General features: G+C 36.7%; 1 protein-coding gene across 1 annotated transcript in view; it reads right to left on the bottom strand.

Annotated features, from left to right (window-relative positions):
- ABCB5 (ATP binding cassette subfamily B member 5) overlaps positions 1-13,261 on the bottom strand; it is a 134,054-nt gene extending 120,793 nt beyond the window's left edge. Inside the window, exon 1 of the mRNA XM_019443565.2 lies at positions 12,624-13,261. The gene's annotated coding sequence lies outside the window, so the exon portion shown is untranslated. The remainder of the gene's footprint in view (positions 1-12,623) is intronic.
- Between the last annotated feature and the right edge of the window lie 884 nt (positions 13,262-14,145).

Below are 14,145 nucleotides of genomic sequence, written 5' to 3'. Positions count from 1 at the left end.
AATGACTGAGAACTTACCAAATCTAGGGAGAGATCTAGACATCCAAGTTCATGAAGTGAAGAAATTCAAATTCTTCACATACAAGGGAATGCCCATAAGGCTATCAGTGGATTTCTCAGCAGAAATCTTGCAGGTAAGGAGGGAGTAAGATAATATATTCAAAGTACAGGAAGAGAAAAAAACTGCCAACCAAGAATACTTGAGCTGGCAAAGTTGTTCTTCCAAAATGAAGGAGAGTTAGATTTTCCCAGACAAACAAAAGCTGACGGAATTTGTCATTACTAGACCTGCCTTACAAGAAATGCTAACAGGAATTCTTAAAACTGAAATGAAAGGAAGCAAATATATAAAATTAACATAAAAATATAAAACATACTGATAAAGTATGTACATAGTCAAATTCAGAATACTCTATACTGTAATGCAATGGTCTGTTAATCACTTAACTCTAGTGTAAAATTTAAGATCAGAAGTATTAAATATAATTATAGCTGTAATAATTAATTATTGGATACACAATATAAAAAGATGTAAATTATGATGTTAAAACATAAAATGTTGGGGAGAGGAGTTTTTGTATGTGATCAAAGTTGCTATCTGTTTCAAATAGACTGTTATATCCAGAAGATGTTTTATGTTGATCCTCCCTAATTGCAACACACAGTAACCACAAAGCAAAAAACTACAGTAAGTATACAAAGGACAAAGAGAAGGCAATGAAACCATACTACTACAGAAAAATAATTAATTCACGAAGGAAGAAAGAGAGGAAGAAAGGAACAAAGGAACTGCAACACTGCCAGAAAACAATTAAAAAGATGGCATCAGGAAGTAAGTATCCATTAATGATTACTTAAATGTTTTCAATTCTGTAATCAAAAGGCACAGAGTGGCTGAATGAAAAAACAATTAAAAAACAAGACCAAACTATATGCTGCCTACAAGAGATTCACTTCACCTCTAAGGACACACATAAGCTCAAAGTGAAGGGATGAAAATGGATATTCCATGCATTTGGAAATTAGGGGTGGCTATACTTATATCAGACAAAATAGACTTTAAGTCATAAACTGTAACAAGCAATAAAGAAGACCATTATATAATGATAAAGGGGTCAATTCATTAAGAGGGAATAAAAACTGTAAATATTTATGCACTCAACACTGGAACACCCAAATATATTAAGTACTAATAAATGTAAGGGGAAAAGTAGACAATGGCACAATTATAGTTGGAGGCTTTAATACTCCACTTTCAACAATGGATAGATCATCCAGACAGAAAATCAATACTGAAACAACGGACTGGAACTTTAGATCTAATGGACCTAACAGACATCTACATTATATTCCACACAATAGCAGTGGAATACATATTCTTCTCAAGTGCACATAAAACGTTTTCCAGGTTACATCATATGTACACTCATAAAACAAGTCTTAACAAATTTAAGAAAACTGAAATGATACAAGCATCTTTTCTGACAATAGTATAAAATTAGAAATAATGGAGAAAAACTAGAAAATTCATGAAGGTGTGTAAATTAAACAACATACTCCTAAACAACAAATGGATCAAAGAAAAATCAAAAGAGAAATCCAAAAATATCCTGAAACAAATGAAATGGAAACACGATATACCAAAAACTTATAAGATGCAGCAAAGCAGTTCTACGAGAAAAGTTTAAAGTGGTAAATGCTTACATTAAGAAAAAGAAAGATCTCAGGATTCTTGGGTTGCTTTGGTTATGCATCTGACTCTTGGGTCTCAGATCAGGTCACAGTCTCAGAGTTGTGGGACTGAGCCCCACGTCAGGCTCTACACTGATGGCGTGGAGCCTGCTTGGGATTCTCTTTCTCTCTGTCCCTCCTCTGCTCTCTCTCTCACTCAAAAGAAAAAAAAAACAAGAAAAAGAAATATCTCAAATGAACAACCTAACTGTACACTATTAGGAACTAGAAAAAGAATAAACCAAACCCAAAGTTAGCAGAAGGAAGGAAATAACAGAAATCAGAATGAAAATAAATGAAATTGAGACTGGAAAAACAGTAGCAAAGGCAAAAGAATCTAGAATCTGGTTTCTTGAAAAGATAAACAAGGTTGACAAACAGTAGCTATACTAAGAAAAAAAAAGAGAGAAGATTAAAATGTGTAAAATCAGAAATGAAAGAGGAGATATAACTGACACCACAGAAATACAAAAGATAAAAAGAAACAATTATAAAATAAACAATAATTGAACACCAACAAACTGGATAACTTAGAAGAAATGAATAAATTTCTAGAAAAAATATAACCTACTGAATAATTAAATAGCAAAGGGACTGAATCAATAATCAAAAATGTCCCAACAAAGAAAAGCCCAGGACCAGATGGTTTCCCTTAAGTTCTACCAAACACTTAAGAAGAAGTAACACCAATCCTTCTCAAACTATTTCAAAAAATTAAATAGGAGGGAACACTTCCAAGCTCATTTTACAGGACAGCATTACCCTGATACTAAAGCTAGATGAGGATACTATAAGAAAGAAAACTACAGGGCAATATCCTTTTTGAATAGAAATGCGAAAATTCTCAACAAAATACTAGCAAACCTAAATCAACAGGACATTAAAATGATCATATACCAGGGTTTTTATAAGCCCTAGTAATCCATGTTAAACACTCAACCTGATATAACATGAATGATGAATAAATGCTAGCCATTTTGATTAATGTTTAAAAAAAACAAAACAACAACAACAAAAGGATCATATACCATGATCAGGTGGGATCCATCCCTGGGATGTAAGGATGGTTAATTATATCCCAATCAATAAATGTGATACATCACAATAATAGAACAAATGATAAAAATAATATGATCAGCTCAATAGATGCATAATAGAAAAAGTAGTAGACAAAATTCAACCTCTTTCATGATAAAAGCTCTCAACAAATTGGATGTAGAAGAAAATGTACTTCAACATAATAAAATCCATGTATGTTAGGCCCACAGCTAACATCATACTCAATGGTCACAGTTTAAAATCTTTTCCTCTAAGATCAAGAACAAGACAAGGGCAGGAATGTAAATTGGTTCAGTCATTATGGAAAACATTATGAAGTTCCCTGAAAATATTAAAATAGAACTACCTAATGATCCAGCATTCTACTTCCAGGTATATATCCAAAGGAAATGAAAACAGTATATTGAAAAGATATCTGTACTCCCATGTTTATTGCAGCATTACTTACAATAGCCAAGACATGGAGACAATCTAAGTATCCCTAAAGAAGATATGGTAAATGTATAAAATGGAATATTATTCAACTCTGACAAAGAAGGAAATCCTGCCATTTGGCTTTGAGGGCATTATGCTAAGTGAGATAAGTCAGACAAAGAAGGACATATCTCACTAAAAAATGGAACCCAAAAAAGCTGAATTCTTAGAAACAGAATAGAATAGTTGTTTCTAGTGGCTGGGAGGTGGGGTAATCAGGAAGATATTGGTCACAGAGTGCAAACTTGCAGTTAGAAGATGAATAAATTCTTGAGATTTAATGCACAGCATTGTGATTACAGTCAATGATACTGTATTACATACTTCAGGGTTGCTAAGAGACTAGACTTTTTTTACTCATTAAAATCACTTTATTTGAAGCCCAGATGGGATAATTAGCTTTTTTTTAAGGATTATAGTAAATACTTATTAAGTGAATGCAACAAGTTGGAGTCATTAAACTTAAGACACTACATCTTAAATGTTCTAAACACAAAATGAAATTATAATTTTGTGATATGATGGAGGTATTAGCTAAAGCTATAGTGGGAATCATATTGCAACACATAAATGTATCAAATCAACACTTTACATTTATACAATGCTATATGTCAATTATGTCTCAATAAAAAAGAATAGTTAACAAAATAAGAAACTTCACTGAGGTGTTAATAGTAGAAAAGCTACCTTAGCTAGATAGATTTAAGATTTTGAAAAATAATGACTACATGATTCAAAAGATAGAATACAGTAGAAATAAAGTAGTATTATTCTTTTAATCTTTATAGAATTATTGGATACTAAAATTTATCATCATAATAAACAATGTTACCATTATAAGACATATTTAATTTTTAACCTTTAAACTATATTTGAGATATGAGTTCTCTCAAGAAAAAGTCTCATCGGAAATTCATCACAACTTATGAGCAAGAATTAAAAGCAGAATATCAGTTTTCCATCTCAAATATTCCTGACGATGAAAAGTTCCAAAATCATATATAGTTTTCAGACATAATACATAATAAGAAAAGCTATGTAGAAGAGAAAAAAGTATTGTGAGAAAATATTACTGTCTTTCACTTACTTCAGATCAATGTCTACTTAGCAAGACAAATATGCTGTATAGTCACTGTAGGATCTATTAGCAGCTGACAGTGTTTGGAAAATTATGGTTCTTCACTGTCATGTTAGACTTTAAAATTTTCACTGCCATTTTCAATAAAAATTTTAGAGTTATTCTTTTATACTGGAAGTTCATTTTATGATTTCATATTTAGGAAAGTATCAATTTTTATCACTCAACTTTTGGCATTGGTACAAAGTATATATGTGTGTGTGTGTGTGTGTGTGTGTGTGTGTGTGTGTGTGTTTATGTATACATGTATATTTATATATTCAAAACACCTCTAGTATTATGGGAGCATAGCATAGTGGAAAGTTAAAAAAAAAAGTCTTTGTGAGAAAGTTTCTTTTAGTAACACCATAGTCTTCCTTCTGCTTTATAGTATCAACCCACAATATCAACTAAATTCTCAGTAGGTTTGCTTACCACATTTTCCCGTGAATTCTAACCCTTGTCCCTCTAAAATTCATGGGAATAGAGTGGTCAGTTTACTTTGGTCTGAGCCTAAATGAACACTTTAAAGTGCCTTGTTAAAAAAAAAAAAAAACATTAAAAATCCTCCTACTCTAGAAGTGCTCTGCCAAGACTAACTCAAAGCCACAAAAGATTAAAGTTTGGTGCCAAACTGGGACCTGTAAGAACTGTGTGATCCTTTAACTCAGCAAAAATTCCATCTTTAACAGAAACTCAGAATATTAAACATAAGAATACAAAGTAATTTTCCAGACTAAGAGCATTCGGGATAAAACCATGGAACGCTATAAAGGAATTCCCCAAGTGAAAGTCTTTCTTTGGAGTAAAATGAAAGGATCATAGCAATCTCTAGAGAAGAGACAAGGTCTTGCACAGGGCAGAAAGCTGACCTTGCCATAGAGTTATTTTCTGATCTGGGACTCTCTACATGTTTGCTCTGTTTTCTAATAAAGTAAGTACTTATAATGGTGACTAATCATTTGTCCATTAGCTATCTTTTCACATTAGGAACAAATTCATTGTTTTACTCTTTGAGTTGGCAACTGTAATAAGAGCTCCAAACATTAGTGGTGCTTGTAGCATACGTGAATGGGTGGCTTATACACCAGCTCTGTTTTGAGCATTACCCTGCTATGCACTCTGAAAAGTATTTTATGGAAGCTTCAATAAATATTAGATATTATTACTACTATGCAAATGATCTTATTTAGTCATTGCTTTATTAGCCTTATTTTTACAAGAGGAACTTGAAGCTTTGAAGACTTAAATAACATTGTTAACACAACTATTAAAGTGGTGGAACCAAATTTGTCTATTCTAAAACCTAAACTCTTTTTTAAAAAATATTTATTTCGAGAAAGAGAGAGAGTGCAAGCCAGTGAGCAGGGGAGGGGCAGAGAGAGAGAGAATCCCAAGTAGGCTCCACGCTGTCAGTGCAGCGCTTGACATGGGGCTTGATCTCACAAACCATGAGATTATGGCCTGGCAAAGATCAAGAGTCAGACACCTAAGCCACCCAGGTGCCCTTAAAACCTTAAGCTCTTAACCAGTGAGCTATAAATTTGAAAGTCACCATGAACTCTTACTTTACAGCGGCATTCTGGGGCACACTAATTTCTTGGATTCAAAAGGCAAAAGAAAGTCCTACTCTTTCAGCTGCATTGAGGCTCATATTTTGTTTTACTCAGTCTGTGAGCAAACGCTCATGACAGCAGTCAGAAGTTGAATCTTACTTATAAATCGGAACATATCCTATACCCTCTATTTCACATACACATTGTGAGAATGTAATGACATAATGTAGGTGAAAGAGCTCTAGAAATCATAATGCAACTTCTTTACATCACAGGATTGTACTGTCTTCATCCCTATACTTTAACACTAATATTATTTACTGAACTTTTTATTCTTCACTAGCTATTGAGCTAAATGCATTGTATATATATTTGCTCCTTCAATCCTCACCATAATTCGATGAGGCAGCATTGTAAACCATTTTAAAGATGAGGAAACTGAGATTCAAAGTATTTAGTTTGCCTTAACTTGGATAGTCATTCAGTGACTGATTAGGAGTTTTTATCCATTTATGTATGCATTTGAAGAGGAGGTATTAATGATACATCTATATGGAGATACATGTATATACTTATCTACATATAAAATAAATATTATCAGCCCAACATTTAGAGAGAAGCTGCTACTAGAAGATACCTTACAACCCAAAAGCTGATGGCTGATTGTAGACATGGCTCAACGATGAGTCTTTAGCAGGACATAAGGTAGGCTACTGGTTTCTCTGTGATTATTAAACTATGATTCTTGCAGCACCTGTGTCAGGATGCAGGCTTCTTGATAAAAATGCAGATTCCTGATCCTCTGCTCAGATTATTGAATTGGAGTCTCTGTAGAGTATGAACCATGAATATACATTTTAACAAGCTCTACAAGTGATTCAATGCAAATTATAGTTTGAGATCCATTGCATAAAGTAATGAGCACTGTGGTTCTATCTTTGGTTGTTTTATATATAGAACTTTTTTTTAAGTTTCTCTTCTAAATGGAGGAAAAATAACTTCTCAGGGACAAAGATGCTTTTACTTCAAAATATAAATTTATTTCATAATATGAATTTATGAAAGATTACATTAATGTAGCTCTGGTGTGTAAAATATCCCAGTCAGACAGCCAGGCACTCATAAATATATTTCATCCATCAATAGGCCATCAATTCCATTTTCATTTAAACATCAATTAAAAGGAAAGGTATAACTGGCCACAAGATTAATTTCCTCCATGCAAAGAAACAGCAGCTAGTCACACGTGGGGACCACTTGCTTGTTAATAGCTCCTTCACAGGACCTCTAAGTGAACAATCAGGCAAGTTGATAGAAGCAATACTTTTTCCTCCTGAGTTTTATAAAGGTTTCTGAAATCATTTTTAATTCACAAGAGGGAAAATTACTTTTCCTTAGATGACTCACAGTATTTTATTCATATCAAAAACAGATTGTAGAGACTTCTGTATATCATGAATCTAGCTTAATGTACTGCGATTTTACTAATTTTTCCTAAGGGATATAGAGTGATTCATTCCAAAACAGTCTCAATGGAGTTGAATTTTCCTCTCTCCTGAAGTTTCACCTTAAAAGGAAAACGTATCTCAAGGAAACCTCTGAATATTGTCAAAAAGTATTAGATCAGTAATACATTTACTAATGGAAGCTAATTTGCCAAACAGTTAATGAGATTGGGGGGAGGGGGCTGCAGCTCAAAATGTACCTAGGATTTGTTTTAATCAGGTATGGTAAAACATCCAGATATGGAAATGATTGTCATGAAGAAAGAAGTTTATACTCATACATCCCCAGAAAAATGAGGCATGCCACTCCACTCAGGGGACACAGGGAAGTACCAAAGCTGGCCAGGAGGCAGAGAAATCAGGGGAAACTCTGCACAAGAGACTTCACTGTGGTTTCCATGGGAAAGGTATAGCAAAACAGGATAAGCAGGCTTAGAATCGACTAGTTTGAATAATTTCATCAGATTCTGGGGGTTAGGGGCTGGCTGTCTCTAGCTGTCTGGTATTGGTCTTGGGGTAATTAGGGCAGGGGGATAGTGGCTTGTTCAGCATGTGATAGCCTAATTAAGGAGATGTTTGAAGGTACGGGCTCTGGATTTGTTCACACATGAAAGGAGCACTCCAGGATGAATTCTTTGCTATCTCTAGGAATTAGCTAACACTGGGAGGGGCAGTTCCTTCAGGGTCAGCAAGGCCCCAAGACCTCAAAGCATCAGAAAATACAGAAAATAAAAGAGCATGATCAATACAGCAGAAGGTCTTGTGCTGTGGCTGTAAACAGGAAAGTTACTGAATTCAAATGTTAGATATACTTGTAGCATGTGTGGGTGGGTGGTTTCCTACATACCATCTCTATTCTGAGGTCATGTGTTAATGTTCTATTACTTCTCAAAGAGTGAAAGGGCACTTTTTAACATTTGGCTTTAAATTCTTAACAAACTTAGTATTGTAATAGCATTTTAAATTTAGCAAGAAAAAAATTAAAATCTCCAGCAGTATTTGGTATCCCGGTCCATCTGTTCTGAAATTCTATGTGTGGCCAAAGAGAAGTACTAATTGGTTTTCTTCCTTACAGCACCAAACACTTGACTATCCTAATTAAGGAAGGAGGAGACCTGGGAAAACTTGTAAATCTGAGGAACAGCTACATCTCAACAGTAGCTACTATAGGCTACTTTTCCTTTTTCTGTACTGGAACATCTATGACTGATTCTATGTTTCTTGGAAGACTGGATTCTGGTACTACAGAAACTTCTGCAGAAGACTGAAAGACTTCAGCATGAGGAACAGCAGTAGTATGGCGTGAATTATTTTAGCACTGATAGTCTGAACTGGGTTACCTACTTGGCTTATTCTTCAAATTTTATGTATTAAACAACAAGAACAACAACACAATTTTTCCCGAGGGAAGTATATTAACTAGGACTATTTAGGTTAAAAGTGATTGAGATGTCACACATCTCTTTCTCTAGCTGAGCAAACTTTCATTATGTTTTCTTATGAGTAAATCAGTACCTGTTCCTCCCTGGTTAAAATCAGTGAACTAAATTTGTATTAGATTGAGATACAAGTAATAAAGCTTAAAACAAAGTTTATTACATAAACAATACAACAGCAATTGGCTCTCCTTGCAAAAGGGGAAGTTATTGACTATAGATTGCAGAATTTTGTTGCCAAAAAGGATCCTAAAGCTCAAGGGTTCCCTGCTTAGTTTTATATCAGAGTATCTCCTGGGGATCTTTGAAAAATACAGAATCTGACACTCTATCTCAGCTGTACTGAATCAGAATCTTTGGCAATCTTTGGCATAATGCCCAGAAGTGTGTACTCTCTAAAAGCTCTCTGGGTTTCTGAGATGTGTGGTTGAGTTTGGAGTTGACTGATCAGAACTTTACCAGAATGCCTCTTAATACTGGAGCATTAAAAAAAATACAGACATCAGAGCTCCACATGAGACCTATTGGACTAAATGTCTGGGAAAGGATATAACAACATGTATGTATTAACATACACACACATATAATATAATAGTAGTCTTACCTAATCCTGAGCTTAGGCTAGAGAGAATTATTATATTCAAGTTTTGGATTCAATCTTAGAAGACCACAGTGGTCTGTTTATACTCAAAAAAGCGGGTATATTTCATTATTTGTTCAAAATATTTGCTGTGCCTCCCTACTATGCCCTTCTCTGGAGCCCATCCAGAGAAGTACAGAAGAGTACATTTACTGTTTCACTGACATTAGCCTTGATTCTATAACTTGCTTTGACTGAGAAATGTGAGTGCAAGAGGCCTGTGCCTCTTCCAAGAAACTCTGAGCCATCGCAGTCAATTTATTTTTTCCCTCTGCCACCAGACTAGGATGTTGTTAGTGGCTGCTACTTCAGCCTGCATCACTGAATACAAAGACTTGGAACAGAGCTCTAGCCAATCTATAACGATTGTTAATGTGAGTACAAAATAGACCTTATTTAACTCCCTTAGATTTTGGAACCCCCACCCCCATCCCCTATTCCCTCTTCTGTAACAGATGAAAGAGTGAGAATTAGAACCCAGGTCTCCTGCCTATGCCTTGCTGTTTCTATAGCACTCAAAAGGAGAAGATAACTGCATCTGTCCTAGGTGGGGAGGGGATTATCCGCTCACATTGCTAGAGCTGAAACTGGGGAGAAGTGTGTTTTTGGTATAGTCAAGTAGAATTTAAAATAGAGATCTCAAATTTCTTCCAACTCAGATATTGTATTGCTCTTTGACATTCCTAATAAAATATTACTGCCCATTGCTGTTACCTGGGCTAGTAATATTTGTGGAGGTATATAGTTGAATCCTAACTGGCATTAATCTGTGGGGCTGGCTGGGAAATAAACCATGGTATATAACATTCCTTATATGGAAACAAGTTTGCCAAGTTCCAAATAGTAGGCACGAAAGGTGAACTTCTGAAACAAGCTCTTGCTTTTTTACTTCAGGCTTCAGATAAAATAGAGAATACTCAGATGTTGTTTTCCAACAAAATATATACATTTTAAAAGGGTGATTGTGATTCACATTCTGCCCACAGGAGGGCCACAGAAGTTAGCACTTCACAATATTTTCTTGCAATAAATTGGTTTACATATTCATTCCTACAGCTTTTTTCTCCCTCCACAAATCCAGATTAACTTTACAATTTATAACTTGAGTTAAAAAATTTCAAGGTTTCTATATAAAAATTTCAGTCTGTTCCAGTTCTTCTAAACCCTTCATTACCATTCAAATTGTGATGTCTACAGATCAGAATTCCTATTTCATTTTCATAGACTTAGAGTATTTTCCCCAAATGCATTATTTTGAAGTTTTAGTATCTGAAACCAAGAGAGATGATGGAGAAATAATTTTAATCAGAATCAAAGTTAATTACTGACAACTCAAAATTTAAAAGCCAGGATTTTGGTATTTCAAAATATCGAATTGGAAACATGAGGACAATTATTCTTAGTAAAATGTAAATAATCATCATTATTTGACTATCATTTATTGGCTACCTACTCTGGACCAAAATTTTATTTTACATGATTCTAATCCTCCCCAAAGCAGCCTGGCAAGGTATATGTCACTCTCACTGTTTGGGATGCGGAAACTGAGTCCCAAGGATGTCAGTCTGTCATAACTACTATGTGACTTTAATGGGAAGAATTGGCATTTGATCCCAAGTCCCTCAGAAGCCAAAATCCACAAGCTTTCCTTATACCACATTGCCTTTCTCCCATTTGGCTTTGAAATGAGTTTCTACTCTGGCTATCATATTTATCATCTCAAGTTTCTTCCTCAATTACATATTTTATTTCCAAAATAAATATTTATGCACATAAAATTCTATCCTAACAGGAAGCAGAGAATTAAAAATCACATAATCGCCATGAAAGCTCTGGTGATCTTCCTACGGGAAAGGGAAGTTGTGGTTTGCAAGAAGCACATGCAGGGACCCTTTACAGCAGTTTGTGGGCCGTTGGACCACAGAAGGTTAGGGGAAGGCACTTGGAAGGCAGAGAAAATAATATGTATTTGAGATATCTTTTTAAGCAAGCACAAGTTATGGGAATAATTTGATTTATTAAATAATCTGCAACATTTTCTCTATAAATGTCTTGTCCAATTACTAAAAAGTCAGAAGCCATGAAACCTTCTAACCACTAGATGTCACTGTTGCTCATGAAATAGAATTGCCCAAAGAGTAGTTTGAGGAATGCCTCCTGTCCTCTTCCCTGAAGTTTACCCTTCATCTAAGAGCTATGAGAGATATAAAAGAGATCAAACATATGGGCCCTGATGCGGAACTTGTGTTTTCCTTGGAAGAAGAGAGAGAGAAAACTTATATGAATAATTACAGAGTATCACAAAAAATGGCGTTCATTTGTGTATACTTACAAATACATATACTGGGTGGAGGTAGTAGGAACTGTAAGATCTCAGTAATAAATGTAAACAGGAGTGGCTGTGGATGGTTCCACAGAAGTGGGACTTGGGTGATGTTCTAAGGGATAAAAGATGGCCTAGGTAAGAAGAGAGCAAGATCATTCCAAAGAGGCATGGCTTGAGCAGAAGCACGGAGGTGGAAATAGAGAGCTGGAATAAAGTGGAAGAGGGGGAGTTGGCTGTGGAGGAGACAGATTGTATAGGACCAGAAACAACCAAGAGGAGCGTTGTAATTTACCCTCCCTCCTGAATTTGCCTCTAAAACTTTCTGAGCAGAGGGGCGCCTGGATGGCGCAGTCGGTTAAGCATCCGACTTCAGCCAGGTCACGATCTCGCGGTCCGTGAGTTCGAGCCCCGCGTCAGGCTCTGGGCTGATGGCTCGGAGCCTGGAGCCTGTTTCCGATTCTGTGTCTCCCTCTCTCTCTGCCCCTCCCCCGTTCATGCTCTGTCTCTCTCTGTCCCAAAAATAAATAAAAAACGTTGAAAAAAAAAATTTAAAACTTTCTGAGCAGAAGAGGGATATGAAAAATACTCCATTGGAGGAAGATGAACTGTTTGGATATTGGGGTGGCGTACCAGCTAAGAATCACAATTTATGTCATTCCCTGGTAAATCATTATTTGAGGTTTCTTCACTGTGTTAATTACTTTATCCTGGTCCCTTGGTCATTTGTTATGGTTCCCCTCCCGCCAAATCTTGATCCGGGTTTAGGAATAACACTGGTACCTGTTGGTCTTCATCTAGAGCAGAGGCTTCTGCTTCTGGTCTGGTCTTGTCGCCAGAGACTTGCCTTCCTCTGGCTGATTATTTACAAAATCATCTGAATTTGCTCTCAGGGACGTTCAGTCAGGCAGCTCCCTCTGAAAAGCATCAAAGATATGCTTTCACCTCAGGGAGAGCACGTCTCCAGAGGCTCCTCTCTTCCAAATGTCCTAAAACAAATGGGTGACTGTTTCACGAGGTTTTCTCTTTTGCTGGGAGTCCACATTATAAAGTTCTGAGAGCAAGGAAAACAAGCCTTTCAGATTGTCAGGCTCTTTAATGAGGTGCTCTGCGGAGGGAAGAACGGCAGACACAGGCTGGAGGACGTGGCGTGGCGCTTTTAGAGGGTTAGCCCGCATCGTCGGTCTGGTAGCGGGATTCCACCATCTGGAGGCCATCTGCCTCTCCGCGTCTCACAAGCCTCCCGGCAGCCCCACTGCTGCATCCTGTCCTCAAGTAAATAAGCCATAAAGGTGCTGGAAGGACCAACACGACGAAGACTCCAAAGACGCCGCCGCCCTGTGTGAGCAGAGGGCCAAAGACGGGGTCGCAGCCCTGTGGCGGGAGTCTGGTCCTTCCTGCGGAGGTTTGCGCCCAGTACATCCGGGTCCTCCCGCACGGTATCTTCGCTTCCGGTGGCGTTGCTTTCCCGCCACAGCTGACTGAGCCGTCACAGCCTGGGGAGAAGCTGGGTTCCTGCACGTGGTGTGGAGGATGGAAGCGCCTGGGGGAGGAGTTCACGGTAAGGAGAACGGGGTTGTTAAAAGAGGTGGCGGGCAGTGGTAGTGTTTGTTTGCCGAGCTATGGCAGCAAACTGTACACGTAATGCAAGAACTGCACTAACCTCGCTTGGTTTCCTCTAGCTGACGATTATGTGATCCTGAATGGAATGAGCCTAAAAATAGGCTTACTTTTCAAATTTTTAAAATGTTTGTTTATTTATTTAAATATAATTTGTTTTCAAGTTAGCTAACATGCATTGTGTATATAGTGTGCTCTTGGATTTGGGAGTAGGTTCCCATGATTCATTGCTTACATATAACACCCGGTGCTCATCCCAACATGTGCCCTCCTTAATGCCCATCACCTATTTTCCCTGCCCCTCGCCCACCATCAACCCTGTTTGTTTTCTGTATTTAAGACTTTCTTATGGTTTGCCTCCTTCTCTGTTTGAAACTACTTTTTCCCCTTTCCTTCCCCGTTGGTCTTCTGTTAAGTTTCTCAAATTACACATATGAGTGAAAACATATGATACCTGTTTTTCTTTGACTTATTTCACTCAGCATAATACCCACATTGTTGCAAATGGCAGAATGGCAGAATTTCATTTTTTTCATTGACAAGTAGTATTACATTGTATATATAAACCACATCTTCTTTATCGACTCATCAGTTGATGCACATTTGGGTTCTTTCCATAATTTGGCTATTGTTGAAAGTGCTGCTATAAACATTGATGTACATGTGTCCCTATGCATCAGCACTC

Source organism: Panthera pardus, unplaced genomic scaffold, assembly GCF_024362965.1.
Source record: "Panthera pardus isolate Hobbes unplaced genomic scaffold, ASM2436296v1 HiC_scaffold_8, whole genome shotgun sequence".
NCBI lineage: Eukaryota > Metazoa > Chordata > Mammalia > Carnivora > Felidae > Panthera > Panthera pardus.
The sequence above is the reverse complement of the archived record's forward strand: the minus strand, read 5'-3'. Positions and strand labels throughout refer to the sequence as shown.